Source organism: Vulpes vulpes, unplaced genomic scaffold (genome assembly GCF_048418805.1).
Source record: "Vulpes vulpes isolate BD-2025 unplaced genomic scaffold, VulVul3 Bu000000696, whole genome shotgun sequence".
Classification (NCBI taxonomy): domain Eukaryota; kingdom Metazoa; phylum Chordata; class Mammalia; order Carnivora; family Canidae; genus Vulpes; species Vulpes vulpes.
In genome coordinates this window covers 563,856-583,294 of record NW_027325674.1, presented here as the reverse complement: position 1 = coordinate 583,294, position 19,439 = coordinate 563,856, and the positions used below count along the sequence as shown (strand labels likewise).

At 45.2% G+C, this 19,439-nt stretch overlaps 2 pseudogenes; both read left to right on the top strand.

The window, feature by feature from the left end:
* The first annotated feature begins 414 nt into the window (after window positions 1-414).
* On the top strand, window positions 415-13,722 carry LOC140596509 (dnaJ homolog subfamily A member 1 pseudogene; annotated as a pseudogene).
* Window positions 13,723-14,711: 989 nt separating this feature from the next.
* LOC140596516 (microtubule-associated protein RP/EB family member 1 pseudogene) lies at window positions 14,712-15,747 on the top strand (annotated as a pseudogene).
* The last annotated feature ends 3,692 nt before the right edge of the window (window positions 15,748-19,439 follow it).

Sequence of the window (19,439 nt, the reverse complement as noted above, 5' to 3'; positions counted from 1 at the left end):
TCATTTGCAAGGTGGAAAAGAGATCTAGAGGTATTAGGTCACCGGGGCTTTCGTTTGTCATCCTGGAGAGAATTCTCAGGATAAACAGTTTAGAGTCCCATGGAACAGAACTGTTAAGGAGAACATGGTAGAAAAAGGAGCCAGCAAAGGAGATGAAGCAGCAGCACAGAGGATGAGGGTACAGATCAGGGGAGTGTATCTAAAGGAGAGCAGAACCCGGGCAAGGAAGAAGCAGGAGGATCAGACTCAAACTTGAAGTACAGGAAAACAAGTGGCACCTCAGCCCTTCGTGGAGAAGTCCACGATGACCTGGTAGGAACTTGGATATTCCACAACCCACAGAAGGTTCTCCTTGAAGTCCTGTGGTGCTCTGGCCTCCGGATTTAAGAGGAGTCAAAAGACTCACCTAGAGCCATGAGGAACAGAAGTTCCAACCCAGGGGTTGTCAAGAAAACTGACAAGAACATTAAGGTGGAAGACCAGGAGAGTCTATATTCTAAAAACATCCAGAAGCATTGGTGAGGGGATAGCCCCCGAAAGACTTTTCTGGAATGCTGTATTCGACATAGAATTCAATGTGCCTTCTAGTTTTAAAAAGCAAGCCTGCCTGGGCTCTGTCCTACAGGTGATGGATATTAAGAGACCTGGCTGGGGCTGCATGAAAATTCAGCCATGCACCCAACCAACCTCAGCAAAGAAACTCAATGTGGGCTTGACCCACAGTGCTAAGCCTGGAGCCAACACACCGAATTACACCATTGTTATAGTCCCAAGCCAAGGATTCCTCCCCAGTACCTGGTCTTGAATTAGGTTTCTTAGCAGTCAAGAAACCAATTGTTTCCAATAATACTCCCAGCGGAGCCCTGAGAACAGGTGTGGAGTCTCATCTAGGTCTTCCGGCTTTCTGAACCACCACTAGACTGGGCCCCAACTAGCTATTCACTGTGGCTCCCTGTCAGTTATACTGGAAGCTGGACCACCTCACTCCACAGCCCAACCCTGGAGTCCTGTGACATTTCCCCCCCCACCCCTTACATGATTGGGAAGGAAGTCATGGCATGCTAGGTAAAGATGCCCAGCCTAACTTCCTACAGAGGATCTCAAAACGTACAGTTCCACTTCTCTAGGGCCCAATAAAGTCTGAAAGCCTTTCTCCATGTTCCTGGGAAGTCACACCTCTTAAGGTCTGCTCTCTTCCTCCTGAGAGGGGAGGAATTTGAACTGAGAGGGTTTTGAGGTAGGAGGAGACATCCTCAAGCTTTGCCTTCCTGCCCCTCAAGCTTTGTTGGGAACTGGGGAGATGACAAGGGGTGAAGTGAAGTGCCAATGATGCAGTAGGAAGCAAGATCTATCCTTTGGCTGGGCACTCCGTGCTTCCAGACTGGTCCATATTCTGGTAGCTCATGGAGCACTGAGCACTGGGAACATCTTAATATATTCAGGTTCTGTTTTTATTAGTAGCATTGTATACTGGAAATAGGAGTTATAGCCTATAATATACAGTTGCATCAGAAACTTCAGACACATTAAGAAAACATTGATTTTGAGTAAATGAGAGATCACTTAGTCTTTTGTTACAAAGGATAAGCTCCTCTCCTACATCTCCATCAGCACAAAGGAACCCATCAGAAACTGAAAGCAGGTGGGATGGTTTGAAGAAAAACCATTAGTCACAAAAGACTGAATCATTTTCTTCAACTCCTATCAAACATGGTTAGTGTCAAATCCAGGGCCTCTAGAAGAGCAGGCCAGGCTCACAAAGGGTCAGAAACATCCTGGGGTCCCCTTCTTACTGGTTATGTAAGGCAGAAAAGGGAGAGGGGGGCCTCACAGCACAACTGGGTCAAGCCTGTACCTCAGGAGCCTAAGTGTCCAGTTTCAAATGTGTGGGGGGGAACCTTTCCCCTCCAGACAGGTTGCCCCTCTACTTCACCCTCACAGCAGTGGTCAGATTCAAGGTACTTCAAGCAATCCCAGAGCTCTAGTGCTGGTGAGGACTGCAGAGGAGCATCAGTTAAGGATACTGCCCCTGTGCAGGGAGCAGCTCTCAGAAGAGCCCCATCAGGTTTCATCCTTGGCAGCATTTTTCCATTACTTCAAGACCTAGAAGCATTTGTTCCACCAGATGGTTTACTTCATTTGAGATAGGGCCCTTTGCACCATTTGATTTGGAGGGGGATATGGTCTATAAGTTCAAGCAGCAGTTAGAGGCTGTGGCCAAGACGCACTGGTAGAGAAGTCAGTTTGGGAAGCTATCAGAACCATTCCCAGGATAGTCCTTCTCATCCTGGAACCAGTACTCCTGGGCTTTTAATTCTTCATGCACATGAACTTGCCCCTATCCATGGCAGCTTTAGTCACCAGTGTGGCCTGGTAGCCTTTCCCTCATGACCTCCTTACTATCAACCAGGTTAGTATTGCTATATCCTATGAAGGAATCTCTCGCCCAGGCTTAGTTGGAAGTAGAGGAGCTACTTCTAGCCTCCTAGAACCATCTTGTGATTACAAGACCAAGGACTTTCAGAGCTGATGACACCATCAGGCCCCTCTCCTACTGTTCCCAAATCAGATGCCCATCAACATAACAATTGGATCCGTCCAAATCAGAATCCACTGGGGACATCATGTAAAAAAAAAAAAAAAAAACCAGCCTGGGAACACAACACCCTTTGGGATCTAAGATAATTTCCTTTGGCCTGCAGTACAAAGGTCTTTCATTCAAAGCTCTAAAAACTTGTGCTTTCCCATCCCTCGATGTTACTTGGCAATGGGAAGATGTGTCACTATTTTTATAAAAAAAATCAAATCAAGGGTCAAGGACAGACAAGGACATTTTGTCCTTGAAGGATACCCAAAGTTGGCCAAGGTCATACTCACTTGGATATATTTGCAGAGTAGGTCTGCAGCTGAGCAAGGAGCTAGCTGTGAACCTTTGGGATTTTTGTCACAGGACATGGGGGGAAAGTACCTCTTGCTTAAGAGCCACCAAACACAGATTGGAGCATGTGGTGGGGGCAGAGGTGAGGGTATATGTGGCAAGACCTCGGGTTCAGGCTAACAGAGGCCAAACAAGGAGTTCTGGTGACAACATGGTGACATGTCAGAGACCCTGATACCAGGAGAGACGGTGGGATTCAGGACCACCAATGATAGAGCTCTACCACTTTCTAGCAGTCTTCAGGTTCTCCAGTCCAAGAAGCTGTGCCATGGCCTTTCTGGAATCCATTTATAACTCAGCCCTAGGACACTGGACACAGTTAACAAAAGTTAGAAGGGACCACGGCCTGGCAGAATGGTTCCTTAGAAAAAGGGTCACTATCTTATGCACAATATTGAGATATTGTGAGCTACCTTGGGGGGTTGGCTCTAAGGTTTCCTCTCTGGTGGAAGATGCTGAGGAGACAATCCTGGAATCTAGTGGCTGAAGCTTATGCTAGGCCTTTCAGGGGGTGCTGGTCTGATAGAGCATTGGAACAGCTTCCTGAAGACATAGCTATAGCACTAGCTCAGAGGCAACCCTCTGCAAGGACAGGTATCCTCCTGGATGCATGCAAACAGAGGTCTCTAAGGGGCTAGGTCCCTAGGGGAAGGGACACATGGGTATAGAAACCAAGAGGTTGAAATAGCAGAGCACCTCCCCCCTTTGCCATAACTGACTCGCTGGGGACTTCGTGCTTCCTGTCCCTGCAACTCTTGCTTCTTCTATAATAGATTCTGTTCAAGAATAGCACACTCTTGCCATAGGATCCTGTTGACCTTCCAATCTTAACTGTTACTGGGGATCTTGGGTTCCTTGTGTCCGAAACCAGCAGACAAAAAGGGCCACTATTCTGGTAGGAGCATTGGCCCTGATCATCAAAATGCAATAGGGCTTCTTTGATATCAGGCAGCAGGAGGGGATCTAGGGCATGGAGTAGTCCTCTTGGACATGTTGTCCCACTTGAGTGAAAGAATGACTAGTACAGCAACACCAGCCTGAGAAGGGAGGAGTATCAGGCACTCAGACCCCTCAGGAATGAGAGTTTGAGTCATATCATCAAGTTAGTCACTGAGACCAGGGAAGGTGTGGGTTGGTAAAGAGAATTTAGGATGGATAGTGGAGGAGTAAAAGTGAGTGCCAGTAGCCCCCGGAGACTGCCTGCAGTGATGGGCACTAGTTCTTTCTTCCAGTCTCCCACTTCTAAGTTTGCCCACTAGGGACTGGGAAGCTGTTCCTCTACACATGTGAGGTGGACTTCAGTAGGACAGGTGAGGGCTAGGGCAGCTATGAAGTATAGGCCTTGCATCCTTAAGGTTTACCTTAAAGGGGAATACTTGTCTGACAGGCTCCAGTGGTCAGTGATTTCAGGAGTCATCCCACCATTTGATTGGACGGTGTATTCTTCATAGGCAGCCCTTGCCAGTGATTTTGCAGCTCTACCCCACACTGGACCTCCAGTGGCCGTGCCCTGGAAGTCCCCCATTTGGTTGAAGTGGCCAGATCTGTACTGTGACTGGGCCCTGCTAGGGGGAGGAAGTGGAGGAGGAAATGAAGTGATGGGAGGCCATACACTCCTCTGGCTATCTGGTCAGGAACTACAAGCTGACCTAGGTGATGCTTAGCAGGTCTGTTCACTGGGACCAGAAGTGTTACAAAGATTATACTTTTAGTCCATTGAACAGAGACCTGTTCCGCCTGTGTCTCTGCCTTTCTCTCGTGAATAGAAATATTAAAAAATATTTTATTCATGAGAGAGATACAGGCAGAGGGAGAAGTAGGCTCCATGTAGGGAACCTGATGCGGGACTCGATCCTGGGTCTCCAGGATTCCACCTCGGGCCAAAGGTGGCACTAAATGGCCGAGCCACAGGGGCTGCCCAAATAAAATCTTAAAAAAAAAAAAAAAGGAAAAAAGGAGAACCCAAATACTACACCACATGTCATAGGGTTTCAACTAGCTGTGAAAGTAGGTCAACCTTCAACTGGCCAGCTTGGGGGTGGGGGGGTGGGAGGAACTTAACAGGCCAGCTGGGCACTTGAGGGCCAAAAAAAATTCTGAAGTGTGTACAAGATTATCACCAACACACTCTGTATCCTTAGAATAAGCTGTTCCATTAAAGTAGAAGTGTTCACACTGGGAATTGCCCATGAAACAGCTTTCTTTTCGAAAGGGAGTTAACCCTGCTTCCTAAAGTGAGCAACTGATGTGCTGGCAGTACACTCACAGACATGGGTCTAGCTTTGGAAGACTTGACACTCCCTGGCATGGGATTCTGGAGAACTTAGGGGGTGGTCATGAAAGATGCCATGTGGAGACTTGAACTGCAAGGAGAGATGCCCCAGTCAGAGGTAGTGGGAGTGAGACAGGGCCCTGGATCCAAAGAGGAATGTGGGATTTCAAGACCTAGAACAAAACAGAGGAAGGTAGAGATTTTTCCATATACCTCCTGCCCCACAGGTGCATAGGTACCTCCATTATCAGCATCCTCCAATAGGGCTGTAATATCCACATCCAATAAAGTTGTAATATCTTATTTACAATATTGTAATATCTGGGGATGTTTTAGGTTCATTAAGAGTTCATAGTTTACTTCAGGGGTCTACTCTTGGTGGAATAGCATTTTTAGGGTAGTGAAGACCCTCTATGACCTAAGTACATGCTGTTGTGTATTTGACACATAGGATGTACAATGTCAAGTCTCCATTTTAATTTCCTTCAAGAAGCCTCCTGCCAACATCCTAGTATTAACTTCCACTGGTCCTTTTCTCTCTGAAGGGCTTGGACCCTGAGAATCACTTGTTCCCAATGATCTTGATATATGGATTATTTTAGGACAAGGAGATCTGGCAATGCAAGTGTCGGGAAATTCCACCCTCCACTAGAGGCAGGGGAGTTCTTGAACACCTGCTCCCACGAAGTGTCTAATGATCAGAGGGGACATTCCTCTCCCATTGTAAGGGCTACCCATATTGAGGCATGTGCTATTTTCTTTGGGCTCATGTTTAATACCAGTAAAAATTCAGGTAAGAAAGGATTTAGGAGGTTTTCCTTGGACTACGGTCCTGAGAAAGAACAAGTCTACTTACAAGTCTACTTACTGGTAGCTTCCATAATTGATTCCTATTATGGCTGTGCCTGTGATCAGATGCACAGATGCCACAGGAAAACAGCTTTTCAAGTTCTGGGATGTCTGAGAAAAGCAACTCTAAGTCTGGTAAGCTGACCTATTTGACTTTTGCTTTGAGTATACAATCCTTCAAAATTCCAATCTACTTCATTTCCAAGGCCACTGAATCATCTTTCAGCGCAAGCACCTCTGAGCCTCTCCAAGAAACATTGGCCTACATCCTACTAAATACTGTGTTAAGACTCCATTTGTGAGCAGGTTGGCATGTTTTCTGTGATCAGGCGGGGGATAGACCCCTTGCTGTGAGGGGAGTTAGAGCCTCCAGGTTTTTTTTTTTTTAATATTTATTAATGAGAGAGAGATACAGAGGGAAAGGGAGAAGCAGGCTCCATGCAGGGAGCCTGAGGTGGGACTCGATTCCAGGTCTCCATGATCAGGCCCTGGGCTGAAGGCGTCGCTAAACCGCTGAGCCACCCGGGCTGCCCTGAGCTTCCAGATTTCTTAGAGTGGATCAATGCCCTTCCAAGGAAGAAAGGAGCATTTCTGGAGAACTTGCGGACGGTCAGGAATTGGAGTCACGTTGGCCATTGTCTGAAACCTATCAAGCAGAGGGCAGAGTGACACCTCTTTGGTCTGAGTTTTGGGGGAACAGCTCTTCCTAGGCCCTGGTAGGCCCCTTCTTCCTGAGCTCAGGAAAGGGAGGAAAGGGCTAGCAATATGATGCATAGCCAGTGTCACTGCATTTGGTCCCAGGACCTTGTCTTCTCCCATCTCCAAAGATTCCCCTGACCCTCAGTCACCACCTTTGCTACCCTCACTGGTTTAGGGGAGAATTAATCCTCATTCCTGAGGAGGAGTCCCCAGTAGACTTCTTCTTCTCAGGTTGGGTTGCAAAACTTGTCCATTCATAGTCACACCTGGGAAAGGGAATACAGTTGTCCAAGTAGATCACTGGGCTACCATACTTTGCCCATTGCCCTCCTCGTATACTGGCAGCTCCACACCTTCACCTGATCAGCCAGAGTCAGCCACCCCTGCTGCAGTCATGACTTTTCCTGCCTGTGGGTCCTGGATACCAGGAATCCAAGTTGTCTGGGCTGCAGTCATATCCTAGGATTCAATGGGACCCTTGCTGTGTCCCCTGGCAAGAATGAGCCCTCCCTCCTATCCTTTCCCCCAAGCTCTTCTCTTGGAACTAGGCCTCTAACCCTGCAGAGCCAAGTTTGAGATAGTAAACACAAAGTCCCCCATGGGTCAGTGGCAATGGTAGTATTATCACCACACCTACTTCTACACTTTGGTTTCTAGACCCATGTTCTCTTTATTGGGATAGACCACCACAGAAGAGTTCTGTTCAGGGTTCTCAATCCTCAAGGATGGCACCCATCCTCACAGATCATTGCTAAACTATTGCTTCAACTGCTTAAACAGCAGGCTAATGTTTTGCTTCATTAGGACCATTCTCTGTGGGGCTATATGCACATGGCATACCTTTAGGTAGGATCTTGGGAACCCACAATCTGATTTTCTCTGGACGGTGTGCTATGAGTGCCACTGTGCACCTTTTTCCTCATCGAGCTCTCTACCAGCCCTGAGGTTTGCTGGATTATGCAGCTCAAGTTTCATGTCAAGGCCATTTGCTCCACAGCCTGGACGTGTTGTAGAGCCCTTTTCAGCTCTCAACCGCAAACAAAGCTGACAGCTTCTTCCAGGTCATTGAGTATGTGGGTTAGAACAGTACATGCCTAGATCTAGAGTATAGCCTCTAGAACCCTCATGGCACCTGTCAGGCACTGGGATTCTTTGCAGTTGTAGATGCAAGATGCCACAATTTCTTTTCCTACAAAGGGATGCCCCAGTGTACCTTAAGCTCTTGAATTCTACAAGATTTTGGGAACTTATTTCCAGAAGAATTGGAGTTTGTCTCCTACCCTCTGAGATACATGTGTTTTACCAAGGCCTCCTATATACTAGCCTCTTCTTACTCCGCATGGTCAACACGACACTGAACTGGCTGGGCATCCTGAAGGGAAAAAAAAACAATTATGTTGACAGTCCTTCTGTAGTATGGACAGAACAAGTTTAGACAGTCTTGGAAAACTGAATGCATATGGTGATCAGGCTCAGGAGTTAGGCTTGAGTATTATGTCCCTTACCCTTTAATCTTTTGATCCTAATATTCAGCCAAACGTGCTGCTTAATATCGGACATGTTCTCAATCATTTCTACAGTTCTTTGAAAGTCATGGTTCCTTGACTACAATAGTCAACTGCTCTGACCACTTTGCTTGGGTCACTATAAGGGTGTGGAATAATCCCCATTGCTAATTAGGGAGCCAAATTCCATGAACACTTCCCCTGCCTTTAACCTAGTCCTGTAGGAAGTGAACTTAGGGTTGCCATGTCCCACTCACTAGTGGGTCCCCAATAGCCTTCACAAGTGCAGGATCTCCCATTCAATTTCTGGACTCCTGTAATAGATTCTCCCCAGCATGCCCACTTCACTGGGCCCCATCGCCCCTTTCTGTGCTGCCAAGGTAACTCCAGTATTTCATTTAGAACCTCTAGGAAATTTGTGGAGTAAGGTTCTGCCTGGTGAGTTTCTACTGTCCTGGAGGTCTTAGAGTATATTCCAAGAAAGGGACTCCACGTTGACAAGCTCCTTCATTCCATCTTAATTTAAGCCCCTTTAGATCAAGCAGCTTCACTATCCGGTCCTATGTGAACTATCCTGGCTCCTAGAGCCACATGTTTAGACGGCTAGCTGTTTTTGGTAGAGACCAGTTCTGGTTCCCCTGCTTTATCTTCTCCTGGACCATACCATAGAAACCTGATAACTCTTATGAGAAGAGTGGCCCAGTTTCTCGGCTGTGAAGGCACCACCAAGGAAGCCAAGATGGTCCCACCCAAGGAATCTGGGACAGGTGAGATTCAGTACTATGCTCCAGGAAAGCCTGCTGCAACTTCTACAGGAGATGCTGCCTTTGAGCTCAGCTGCACATCAAGGCCAGAGGATTCCCAGGAGTAGGAATTAAGGATCCTGGGGCCTGCTCCACCACGGAGAATTCGAACTCCTGGGAGGAGCCCAGTTTTTATGATGTTTGGTGCTTCATAACCATGTGGCGGGCTTCCTTGCCAGGATGAGGCACTTGGGTTTTGGTAACCATAGGTAGAGGTGCTTCATGTGGACATAGAGCCTCAGGAATGGTGTTCCTGCAGCCAGACTGGCCATTCACATGTTCCTTCTCCCTCCCTGTCCCAGGGGCTAACACTGCCTAATCAGTGCAAGGTTTAGGCTCAGTCTAATCCTGGCTGTGTCAGGAGCCTCTTAGACCCTAGCCTGAGAGCAAGAGCCAGGCTTTGGGGGGGGGAGGGTAGTTGAATATTTAGCCCCTGAATATTTCATTGAACCAGAGAATGCCTAGATCTTCTGTTTCTCAGCCTCAAGCCCTAGCAGGACTATGGAGGATGTACAGGCATTTCAGAAGCCCTAGAAATATCACCATTTATTTAGGAATGAACATGAATTATGGAGATGAACACTCAGGTCTCCTACTGGCTCTGAGGTTTTCTCATATTGGAGACTTCTTGGAGGTTTCTCCAAGCTGTGAGGAAACCAGGACCCCCAGGTTCATCCAGAACCACACATGAAGGGTCTATTTTTATATGTGAACTGATTTCTTTCAACACTAGTCAGAACTCAGGCAAAAAGCCTCCAAGATACAGGAGACCCAGTTAACGTTAGAAAGATAGGAGCATCATGGTAGACCACCACCTCAGCCATGCTGGTGGAGCCCTTATTTTGGGCCCTGTACCCAAGGGCCTGCCTGGCCGCATACCCCCACTAGCCCACTCACCCCTGATTTTTTACTTCCGGTCTCTTTAGCATTCTCCAGCATTTCTCTTTCGGCAATCTGGACTTTCAGTTCACCGTTTCACAATACCAAATTCTACCGGGACATATACGAGTCAGTTATTTTGTTTAGCACTATACCAAGTTTTCCTTTTTGCTACAAATTAGCAGCATAATCACATCTGAGAGGTTTACAGAAAAAAAAAAAAAGCCAGAACATAGAATTATAGGAACTTTCTGCATCCTGGGCATAATGAGCCTATGATAGTTCTGTTTCATGATGTTATACTAAATTTGGAATTTTGAGTTTCTGAAGAGTATTATGATCAGTTGAGAGGCTCTGAGAAAACACTTTAGAAGTTTGGGGGGAAAAAATGATCTGTTCCCAAGACAAAGTTATACTTAAGTCCAGATCAACTAAGTGAATCCTACAGATGGATTTTCAGTTGGAGTGGTTAGTCTTAATTTAGGTTTAATTTGAGACTTAACCTACAATGTCCATGTGAGTAAGGTGCTGTTTGGGAGTAACTGCCTATAGGTCTGAGAGTTGAGACACAAGGTCTTAAAGTACTTACCAAATGGCTCTTTTATCTAGAAGTTCCTATGATGATTGAGGATTAGGGTTTTCTTGTACACAAATGAATTCCCTGTTTTCAGTAGGATAGCAAAGTATGGCTTAATACAATCAGTTGGAAAAGAACTATGGGATGGCCCGTGAGATCTTGTTTTTCTGTAAGTGAATAAACGCTAATGTGTGAGGAGTTAAGCTATCAGCTTTTGACTTTCAGGCTTCCAGGTACGTTTTTACCTACTCCCCTACCCCACATTAGGAAAAAACTTAAGCGTATTGAAAAGTTGAAGTTTTATAGTGCTGCACCACTTAGTCACTACAGTTACCATTTTGGTATTTGCTTTGTTTTTGATGTATTTGTTACAGGCGTCAGCTGCGTTTGCCCTAAGTACATAGAGTAGTTAATATGCATGTTCTAGTTCGATATTGGTTTACAGCTTCTTCCCTTTGAAAGAAAAGGCACTTAAGATCTGTGCATCTCATCACAAGGGTGCCATTTAAGCCATGTTGGAAGTGCCTGTGCCAATAACCCAAATCCTGATCACAAAGTCCTCACTACCCCAGAGATCTCCCTTCAAGTCTGCTCTCTTCCCTTTTCTGTCCTGTGTACAGCTCAGGACATTGAAGACCAAGAGTAGAATTTACATTCTTTCTGGATCATTTATTATTTCATACAACCTCTCGCTTTCATTTTGACTAAATCTATTGGCAGAAGGGTCTTGACCTTCACCAATATTTCTATCCCTTTAACCTTGTAAATTTAACAGGAGCTATTACTCCAAGGCCTGGCCATTCCTGAGGGTGTCTGGGTCTAACAGAGGACCTGCACCTCGGACCTTCCCTGGTCTCGGCCCATCATACTACTTCAGCATGTCCTAATGTATCTTACTAGTTCAGCTAAGTCCTCTTGTACAAATTTAATCTTGAGACCATAAACTGAGACAACACAAAATAAAGCTGGGTATTTGGGTTGGCTGGTTTTGGAGAAAGATGGAGTAGGTATCGCCAGTCATCCTGGATTTTCTCAAGCTAAAAACTCCTAAGAATCTGTTCCCTAGCCAGTACAGACTGGTCAGCTCCATGAACTCAAGTATCACCATGGATATAGAGGTCCTTTTACATAGCCTCATTTGCTACAGGTGAGCAGCAAGACCCTAAGTCATTTCAGCTACCAGCTCTTGCAGAATTTGCTTCATTTGAGCCACTTTCCCCCCACAATCCTCCCTTTAGTATTCAACAGTCAGTGGCCAAACAGATGCGAGTGTAGAATACCTGCATGCTTTGACCTAAGGCATTTTTGGGCTTGGATCCAAGTTCGATGGCTCTTTTGCCCTCGTCTTAGGCTTAATACCCATCCATCCTGTCCGACTATTTCTCAATATCTTCTGGAAAAATTGAAACAGGAGAGAACTACAAGATTCAGGGGGAAAATCATGCTGCTTACTGATACTCGGTCATTGGAAGTTTATCTGCATGTAGGCAACAGAGATCTTAGTGCCCTCATTCCATCGTTGTGGGGTGACAAGTTTGCCGGTATTCAATAGAACTGCTAGGAAGACCGGCACTATAAGTCTTCTTTCCATCCCTGTCCCCCTTGTTGGCCTCTTGGTCAACGGAAGAAATAAGACCATCCAGATCTTAACTATTGTAGCAATTCCAATTAGAGAGCTTTCCTGGGAATGTAGCCTGTAGTTAGACTGAAGTCACTCCTACTCCTTAATTGCCAAAGATGTAGAATCATCTGACTTAACAGATGTACAGTTGAATCCTAACCAGAATCTTTAAAGCATCATCCAACTCTAATACAAAGTTATTGGAAACAGAGCTTGTTAGTTCTTAGAGACCTAGTAGCCAGGGACCTAGGTTACTAAGTGCTATTCATGTTGAATACTGGTCCAAAAATACAGCTGGGTCAGTTCTAGAAAGCCAGGTGGTTTTTGTTTTTGACCTATTGACTTGTTCTTGACCATATTCTAGTTCCAGCAAGAAGCATTTGTACTAGCTCCAATTCCTCTTTACCCAACTAAGAACTAAGTATAATTGCTCAACTATAGCTAGTGAATTTATATTTTTGGGCCTCTAGACAAGAGCAGGTGTCACAAGTAGCTTTTTTTTTTTGGAGGAGAGGAGTTACTGACCACCTTCCATTTGTATTATTCTTATCATGGGAATCCACGCTTGTGTATCATGCAGGAGGGAAGTATCGGTCTTAGAAGTTTTCCAGTAGCCCGTACTTGCCTTAATTTGGGGGCTTCTGGATATCCTTAGGGAAGGACAGTCTACTGGAGGGGAGAGCATTTTAAATATCTGGAAGTCTAACAATCAGCCCCAATAGAGGATTAGTAGGGAGCAGGGGGGCAGGCAGATTTAAGCCTGGTATCTGCATAGCAGTAGTACCCGATTTGGATACATCCTGTTTTGAGAGTACAAGTATTGTTTATCACAGACTTAGCCTCAATCTTGACCTCTGCTTCCATGGTGAGGGAGACCAAGAACCAGGACTTGAACCAGGAGATATTATCATTGTTTTAGATCAGAAGGACCATGCTGTTTTTACTCGACGAGGAGAAGATCTTTTCATGTGTATGGATATACAGCTGGTTGAAGCCCTGTGTGGCTTTCAAAAGCCAATATCTACTCTTGACAACCGAACCATCGTCATCACCTCTCATCCAGGTCAGATTGTCAAGCATGGGGATATCAAGTGTGTGTTAAATGAAGGCATGCCAATTTATCATAGACCATATGAGAAGGGTCGCCTAATCATCGAATTTAAGGTAAACTTCCCCGAGAACGGCTTTCTCTCTCCTGATAAACTTTCTTTGCTGGAAAAACTCCTACCTGAGAGGAAGGAAGTAGAAGAGACTGATGAAATGGACCAGGTAGAACTTGTGGACTTTGATCCCAATCAGGAAAGACGGCACCATTACAATGGGGAAGCATATGAGGATGATGAACATCATCCTAGGGGTGGTGTTCAGTGTCAGACTTCTTAATGGGGCTGGTGAATAACACTGCTGCTGGCATTTTATATGCAGTAGTGGATGAGTGAAGGACTATAATCATAGCTCACTACTTGCTATTGTTTTTGTTTTAATATTCAACTATAGTAGTGTTTTAAAAGTTAAATGAAGAATAAACTCAAATATAAAAGCTCTGACTTTGCCCTGTATGTATGATGACTTCAGTGTGCAAGATTCTGAGTGGATTAGAGCATGTTGGAAAAAAAAATTCTTCCATTTCTGCAATGGTCTATTTGATTCCTTCGAACCTAGCCCACCACTAGCATATATTCCTGATGAACTGGCTTTGGCTGATAGGGTTGGAATGAAGTCAGCAGCAGTCCTGATTATTGCAAGAGGCTTAAAACTGGAGGTAGTATTAATGATAGGAGGGGAATTGGGGAATTGAAGTATTAGAGGAAATCTGTAGAAGGAAGTCTGCCTTCTGAAGTGTTTAGAGGTGGTACTAATTGGTCTGAAGCATAAGGGTAAAGACCATGGTTCTTCCAGAGTGGCTTAGGCCTAAAATAGAGACCCTGTGTTAAGAACTGTCTTGTTCCCTGGGGAAGATCAGAGGGCCTTGAATGGCCTTACAAGTTCCCCACTAGACTCTGCTCCTGTGGAGGAGGCCCCCCAGCTAGACAACCCTTCTTGTTAAGGGACTAGGCACAGCTTCTGCTTATCCCTAGGTGTCTGGTTTCCATTCCCTGCTAGCTTATAGAATTAGACAAAACTTAAGACATCTTCCATGGGAACCAGAGGACACCCACATCCTTGTCACTACAGAGCCAGCCTTTTACAACTCCTGGTTGTCCCTGTTCCATATGGCCCACATGGCATGTGTCCTCACCTAGGCTGTATGTAGGACAAGTTTCTGATATCTCATTATATCCCCGTACAGTGGTAATTGTTTACTTGCTCATCCATGGGTGAATAGGAGATTAAAACTGTTATATTCACAGCAGTAGTCATGGTCTGAGACAACATTCAGGATAGCTTTGTTTTTGCTTAAGTGTCAGAAGATGGGAATGGGGGCCAGAAGGATGAAGATAAGCAAACCAAAAGGTTTTTGTACTTTGATAATACTTAGCTGCCAACTATAGTTAGGAGTAAGGAGAGATTCTGGGAAGTATATATTAAAAAAACAAATTCAGGGGTCGGGTGGTTTGAACAAGACGAAGACGGAATCGAAGCCGGGCACAGGCAGTGGACGCGGTCCCGCCGAGAGCCGAAGATGGCAGTGAACGTATACTCAACGTCCGTCACCAGTGATAACCTAAGTCGACATGATATGCTGGCCTGCATCAATGAGTCTCTGCAGCTTAATCTGACAAAGATTGAATAGTTGTGCTCAGGGGCTGCCTATTGTCGGTTTATGGACATGCTATTCCCTGGCTCCATTGCCTTGAAGAAAGTGAAATTCCAGGCTACACTAGAGCATGAATACATCCAGAACTTCAAAATACTACAAGCAGGTTTTAAGAGAATGGGTGTTGACAAAATAATTCCTGTGGACAAATTATTAAAAGGAAAGTTTCAGGACAATTTTGAATTTGTTCAGTGGTTCAAGAAGTTTTTTGATGCAAACTATGATGGAAAAGACTATGACCCTGTAGCTGCCAGACAAGGTCAAGAAACTGCAGTGGCTCCCTCCCTTGTTGCTCCAGTTCTGAACAAACTGAAGAAACCTCTCAGCTCTAGCAGTGCAGCTCCACAGAGGCCCATTGCAACACACAGAACTAATGCAACCCCTAAGGCTGGCCCGGGTGTGGTGCGAAAGAATCCTGGTGTGGGCAACGGGGATGATGAAGCAGCTGAATTGATGCAGCAGGTCAATGTATTGAAACTTACCGTCGAAGACTTGGAGAAAGAGAGAGATTTCTACTTTGGAAAGCTAAGAAACATTGAATTGATTTGCCAGGAGAACGAAGGGGAAAACAACCCTGTATTGCAGAGGATCGTGGACATTCTCTATGCCACAGATGAAGGCTTTGTGATACCTGATGAAGGGGGCCCACAGGAGGAACAAGAAGAGTATTAACAGCCTGGACCAGCAAAGCAACATCCGAATTCTTCACTCCAAAACATGTGCTTAACTGTAAAATATCCCATTTTATTATTCTTAGAGGACTCACTGGTTTCTTTTCATGAGCAAACAGTACTTCTTCTTAAAGTGCACTTTGCAGAAGTTTCACCCCTTTTCCAATGAGTTTGAGTTGGGAGCTTTTACCCTGTAGCAGAGCAGTATTAACACCTAGTTGGGTCACCTGGAGAACAGAGAGGCTGACCATGGGGCTCACTGTGTGGATGCTGGTAACACTCACTGCTGGAGAAGGTGCTTTTTATGTTATACACTCAGGTGGAGTCCTCAGTAGAGAAATGTAAAGACTGATTTGAATTTTAAGCTAACGTGAAATCTTGGCAGAGAACGTTTTAATAAATAAATGCCTTAAGAGTATTTAAAATATGCTTCCATATTTCAAAATATAAAATGTACCATGACAGGAGATGTTACATGTTTGACAAGGTGTCTGGGAAGGAAGGGCCAGACCTCTGGACCTTTGGAATCTGCTGTTCACAGGCCTTGCAGGGCTGCTTGAATCCTCAAAGACCTAGACATTGGCTCAAAAGGGAAGTTTAAAACGTTGCTCTGTAAAGCCATTTGGTGTCCTTGACCAATCGTATCCCTCCTCTAAGAAGCAAGAGGCATTGTTGCCTGGATGAATAGAGGGCACGCTTCAGCCCTGAGATGTTGAAGAGCTTGAATTTCATTGAACATTTCTCTGACGATTTTTCCAGTTATCCCTGAAATTTCTATGTATTGTGTTTTTGGGAAAGGAGGTGTGTCCAGTTTCTAAATCTAACAACTACTTTTGGGGACTTGCCCACATGTCTGGGATTTGAATGGAGCTCATGTCCCATTTTACTGTCTTTTAAGTTTACATTGAACATGTTTCTCTTCTCGGCTCCCTGTGCCCACTGGGGACTCCTCTTTGGCTCCTTAAAGTTTGCTGCTTAGAGTGTAAGTTCAGCAGGCAGGTGGTCACGCTGCAAGTCTTTCTGGACCTCTGGCAAAGGGAGTGACTAGTGAAGGCCATTGCTACCTTAGGATCTGCAAGGCTGGGTGTTCTCGGTACCTGCTGTCCACCACCCTCCACTGTTATCGGAATACTTTGCCAGTGCACTAATCTCTTTGGAGATAAAATTCGTTAGCGTGTTGCTAAATGTTCATTTTCTTTTGCAGAAGATACAGTACCGTGTCTGAATTAATTATTAATATTTAAAATATTTCATTCCTTAACTCTTCCTCATTGCTTTGCCCCTAGCCTATTCAGTTCCTTTGTTTGGCAGAATTCTGCAAAATGTGTGTCACCCACTACTGAGATTGTTCAGCCCCCAATGTATTTGTGTTGATTTGTTCCTGGTGGTAGCTTGTCCTAAAATGTGTGTAGAAAGCAGATATTTTATGATAAAATTGTTGTGTAGTGCATGCTCTGTGTGGAATTCAGAGGACAACCCAGATTCAGTGATTAACAATGCCAAAAAAATGCAAGTAACTAGCCATTGTTCAAATAACAGTGGTGCTATTTCTCTTTTGTGGCCTTTTAGACTTTTGTTGCCCTAAAATACCATTTTATTGGGAACCCATTTTCCACCTGGTCTTTCTTGACAGGGTTTTTTTCTACTTTAAACAGTTTCTAGATAAAATTCTGTATTTCAAAAAAAAAAAAACAAAATTCACTCTTCTTTCATGGTCTTGAGTAGTCCCTGTTGTCAGCAGCTTAATTTTAGAGTGGTGGCTGGAAGTGACCTATTCCCTGAAGAAGTCCCCTGCCAGAAGATTCTAGAATAGAGAAGTCAGCATACTTGCTAGGGATCTTGAGACATGAGCAACAAACCAGCAAAAAAAATTTCCTGGGTGATCTTCTAAGCTCCTAGATGCCCTTGCCTGGGCGCTGCAGATGTCTGCAGCCAGGAGATGCCAACAGGCACAGATAAGAAATAGCCCCAAGGAATAACTCCAGCCAGAAGCCTGAGGCAAGGACACCCAATGGGACAAGAGTGCTTTACTGGCACCTGCCCATTCTTGGTGAGAGGAAAACAACCCAAGCTCCTTTCTGACCATAATGAGCACTACCACAGCAGAGTTCACAGAAGAAGCTGTTCCCTTTACAGTTATTAGGAGAGGGACACCTCCTGGAGTCTGGGGCAGCAGCACACTTCCCCCTCCAGCTAACATGGAGGGAATGACTGGAGTCTTGCCATCTGGGCAACACACCTGGAGACCGACCAGGAGAGCTCTGCAGGTGCTTAACTGAATGGACATTTGTTTTTGTTTTTTTTTTGTTTGTTTGTTTGTTTGTTTGTTTGTTTTTTTTGAATGGACATTTGATCCACAGCTCGTGAAAGTGATGTACATTCTGGGCTGATTAACTACCTGCTCAAATGGGGACATAGGCCTGTTTTATAAGAACAGGATTTTAAGCCTGATTTCTCAATACAGCCGAAAATTACTCCTACTGAGAGCCAGGAAAATTTCAGCTTGAAGGGGGAAGACAGACAAGAAGTGAACACTGAGAACAGATTAGAACGATCAGAGAAGGGTTGTCAGATGCTCCAATGAACAGTTATGAACACTTGAAACAAATGGAAAATAGAAAATCTCGAAATAGAAGACGTGCATTTCAGTTGGAGAACTATTGGACTTTCCCAAGTTCTAACTCACTGGCTGGACTCGAATAGAGAGGACAGAAGAGAATTCATGAACTTGAGGTAGAGCAGAAGTAATCTGTTCAGATTGGGTCAATAGAACCAAGTGGTCTGCAGAACCAGGGCTCGCCTTGATATCATTGAGGTACCCCTAACTCTAGCAACATGCAGGAAATTGGGTCAGCCTTAAACTTCTAGGTCTATTCTCTAGTTCTACAGAGAATTTCATCTCCCAGGACGATTGTAGAACAGGCAGGTTAAGAAAGTCCCTTCAGGAGAGTTTGTCCTAGGAATACTGTAGTCAGAGCAGGATCATTGGAAAGAACATCTTCCCCAAGCTCCTGGCATCCTGTATCCCAGGATATCTTTGGTTACAGACCCAAAGACAAGCAGATGGACTTAGTACTGTATACCTCCTCTACTCAAGGACAGAACAGTGACAGACAGAAATAGCCACATCCTTAGAGGCCAGGGGTAGGCAGTAGGGAAGGAGTCCCAGAGGCAGCCCTGACCACTAAGCCCAGCTCTAGGCAAGGGCTTTCCCAAGCTGACCTAGTTCATGGAGCTAGCACCTCTGGCTGGTGAGAGGTCAGAGCTCTACTTGGTCCATGTCAAAAAGCCAAGGGACCTCTGATTTTTGGGATGGGGTGGTGGTGCTAAGAATCTGGCTGTGCTTCAAGCACATGCAAGGAGAATGCTCTAGGGAGAGATGTGCCTCAGGGTCACTACGGTGGTCAGGGATCTGGAACTGGTCAGGAGATACTTTCCAAGACAAGGGCAAGTTGCTGTCTCTGCACTAATGTGAAGAATTGGAAGACCCAGCACATTGGGTCTTGGAGGGCTCAGACCTGTGGAACAGTTCACCCTTACAGCTGCTATTTTGGAGTAGGATGCAGAGCCAAGGCGGCTTGGCTTCATGCAGGCCAGTATAGGGGTGGCCATGCCACGTAGTATACAACTTAACAGATAATATGGAAGGATCTAGGGCAGAGAGAATACAATATAGAGCTAACAAAAAGCCTCAGTTGATTGATCACAGATTCCTAGAGAAGCAGCATGCCTAGTCCTGCTAGTTTGATAGTCAATTCCTCTCATGCCAGGGTCCTGGGAGTGATACATGCCTAGAGAGGGGTCACTAAATGCCTGCAACTTTCCAGTGACTGAACTATCAAACTGGATGTCATCTGACACAAGTAA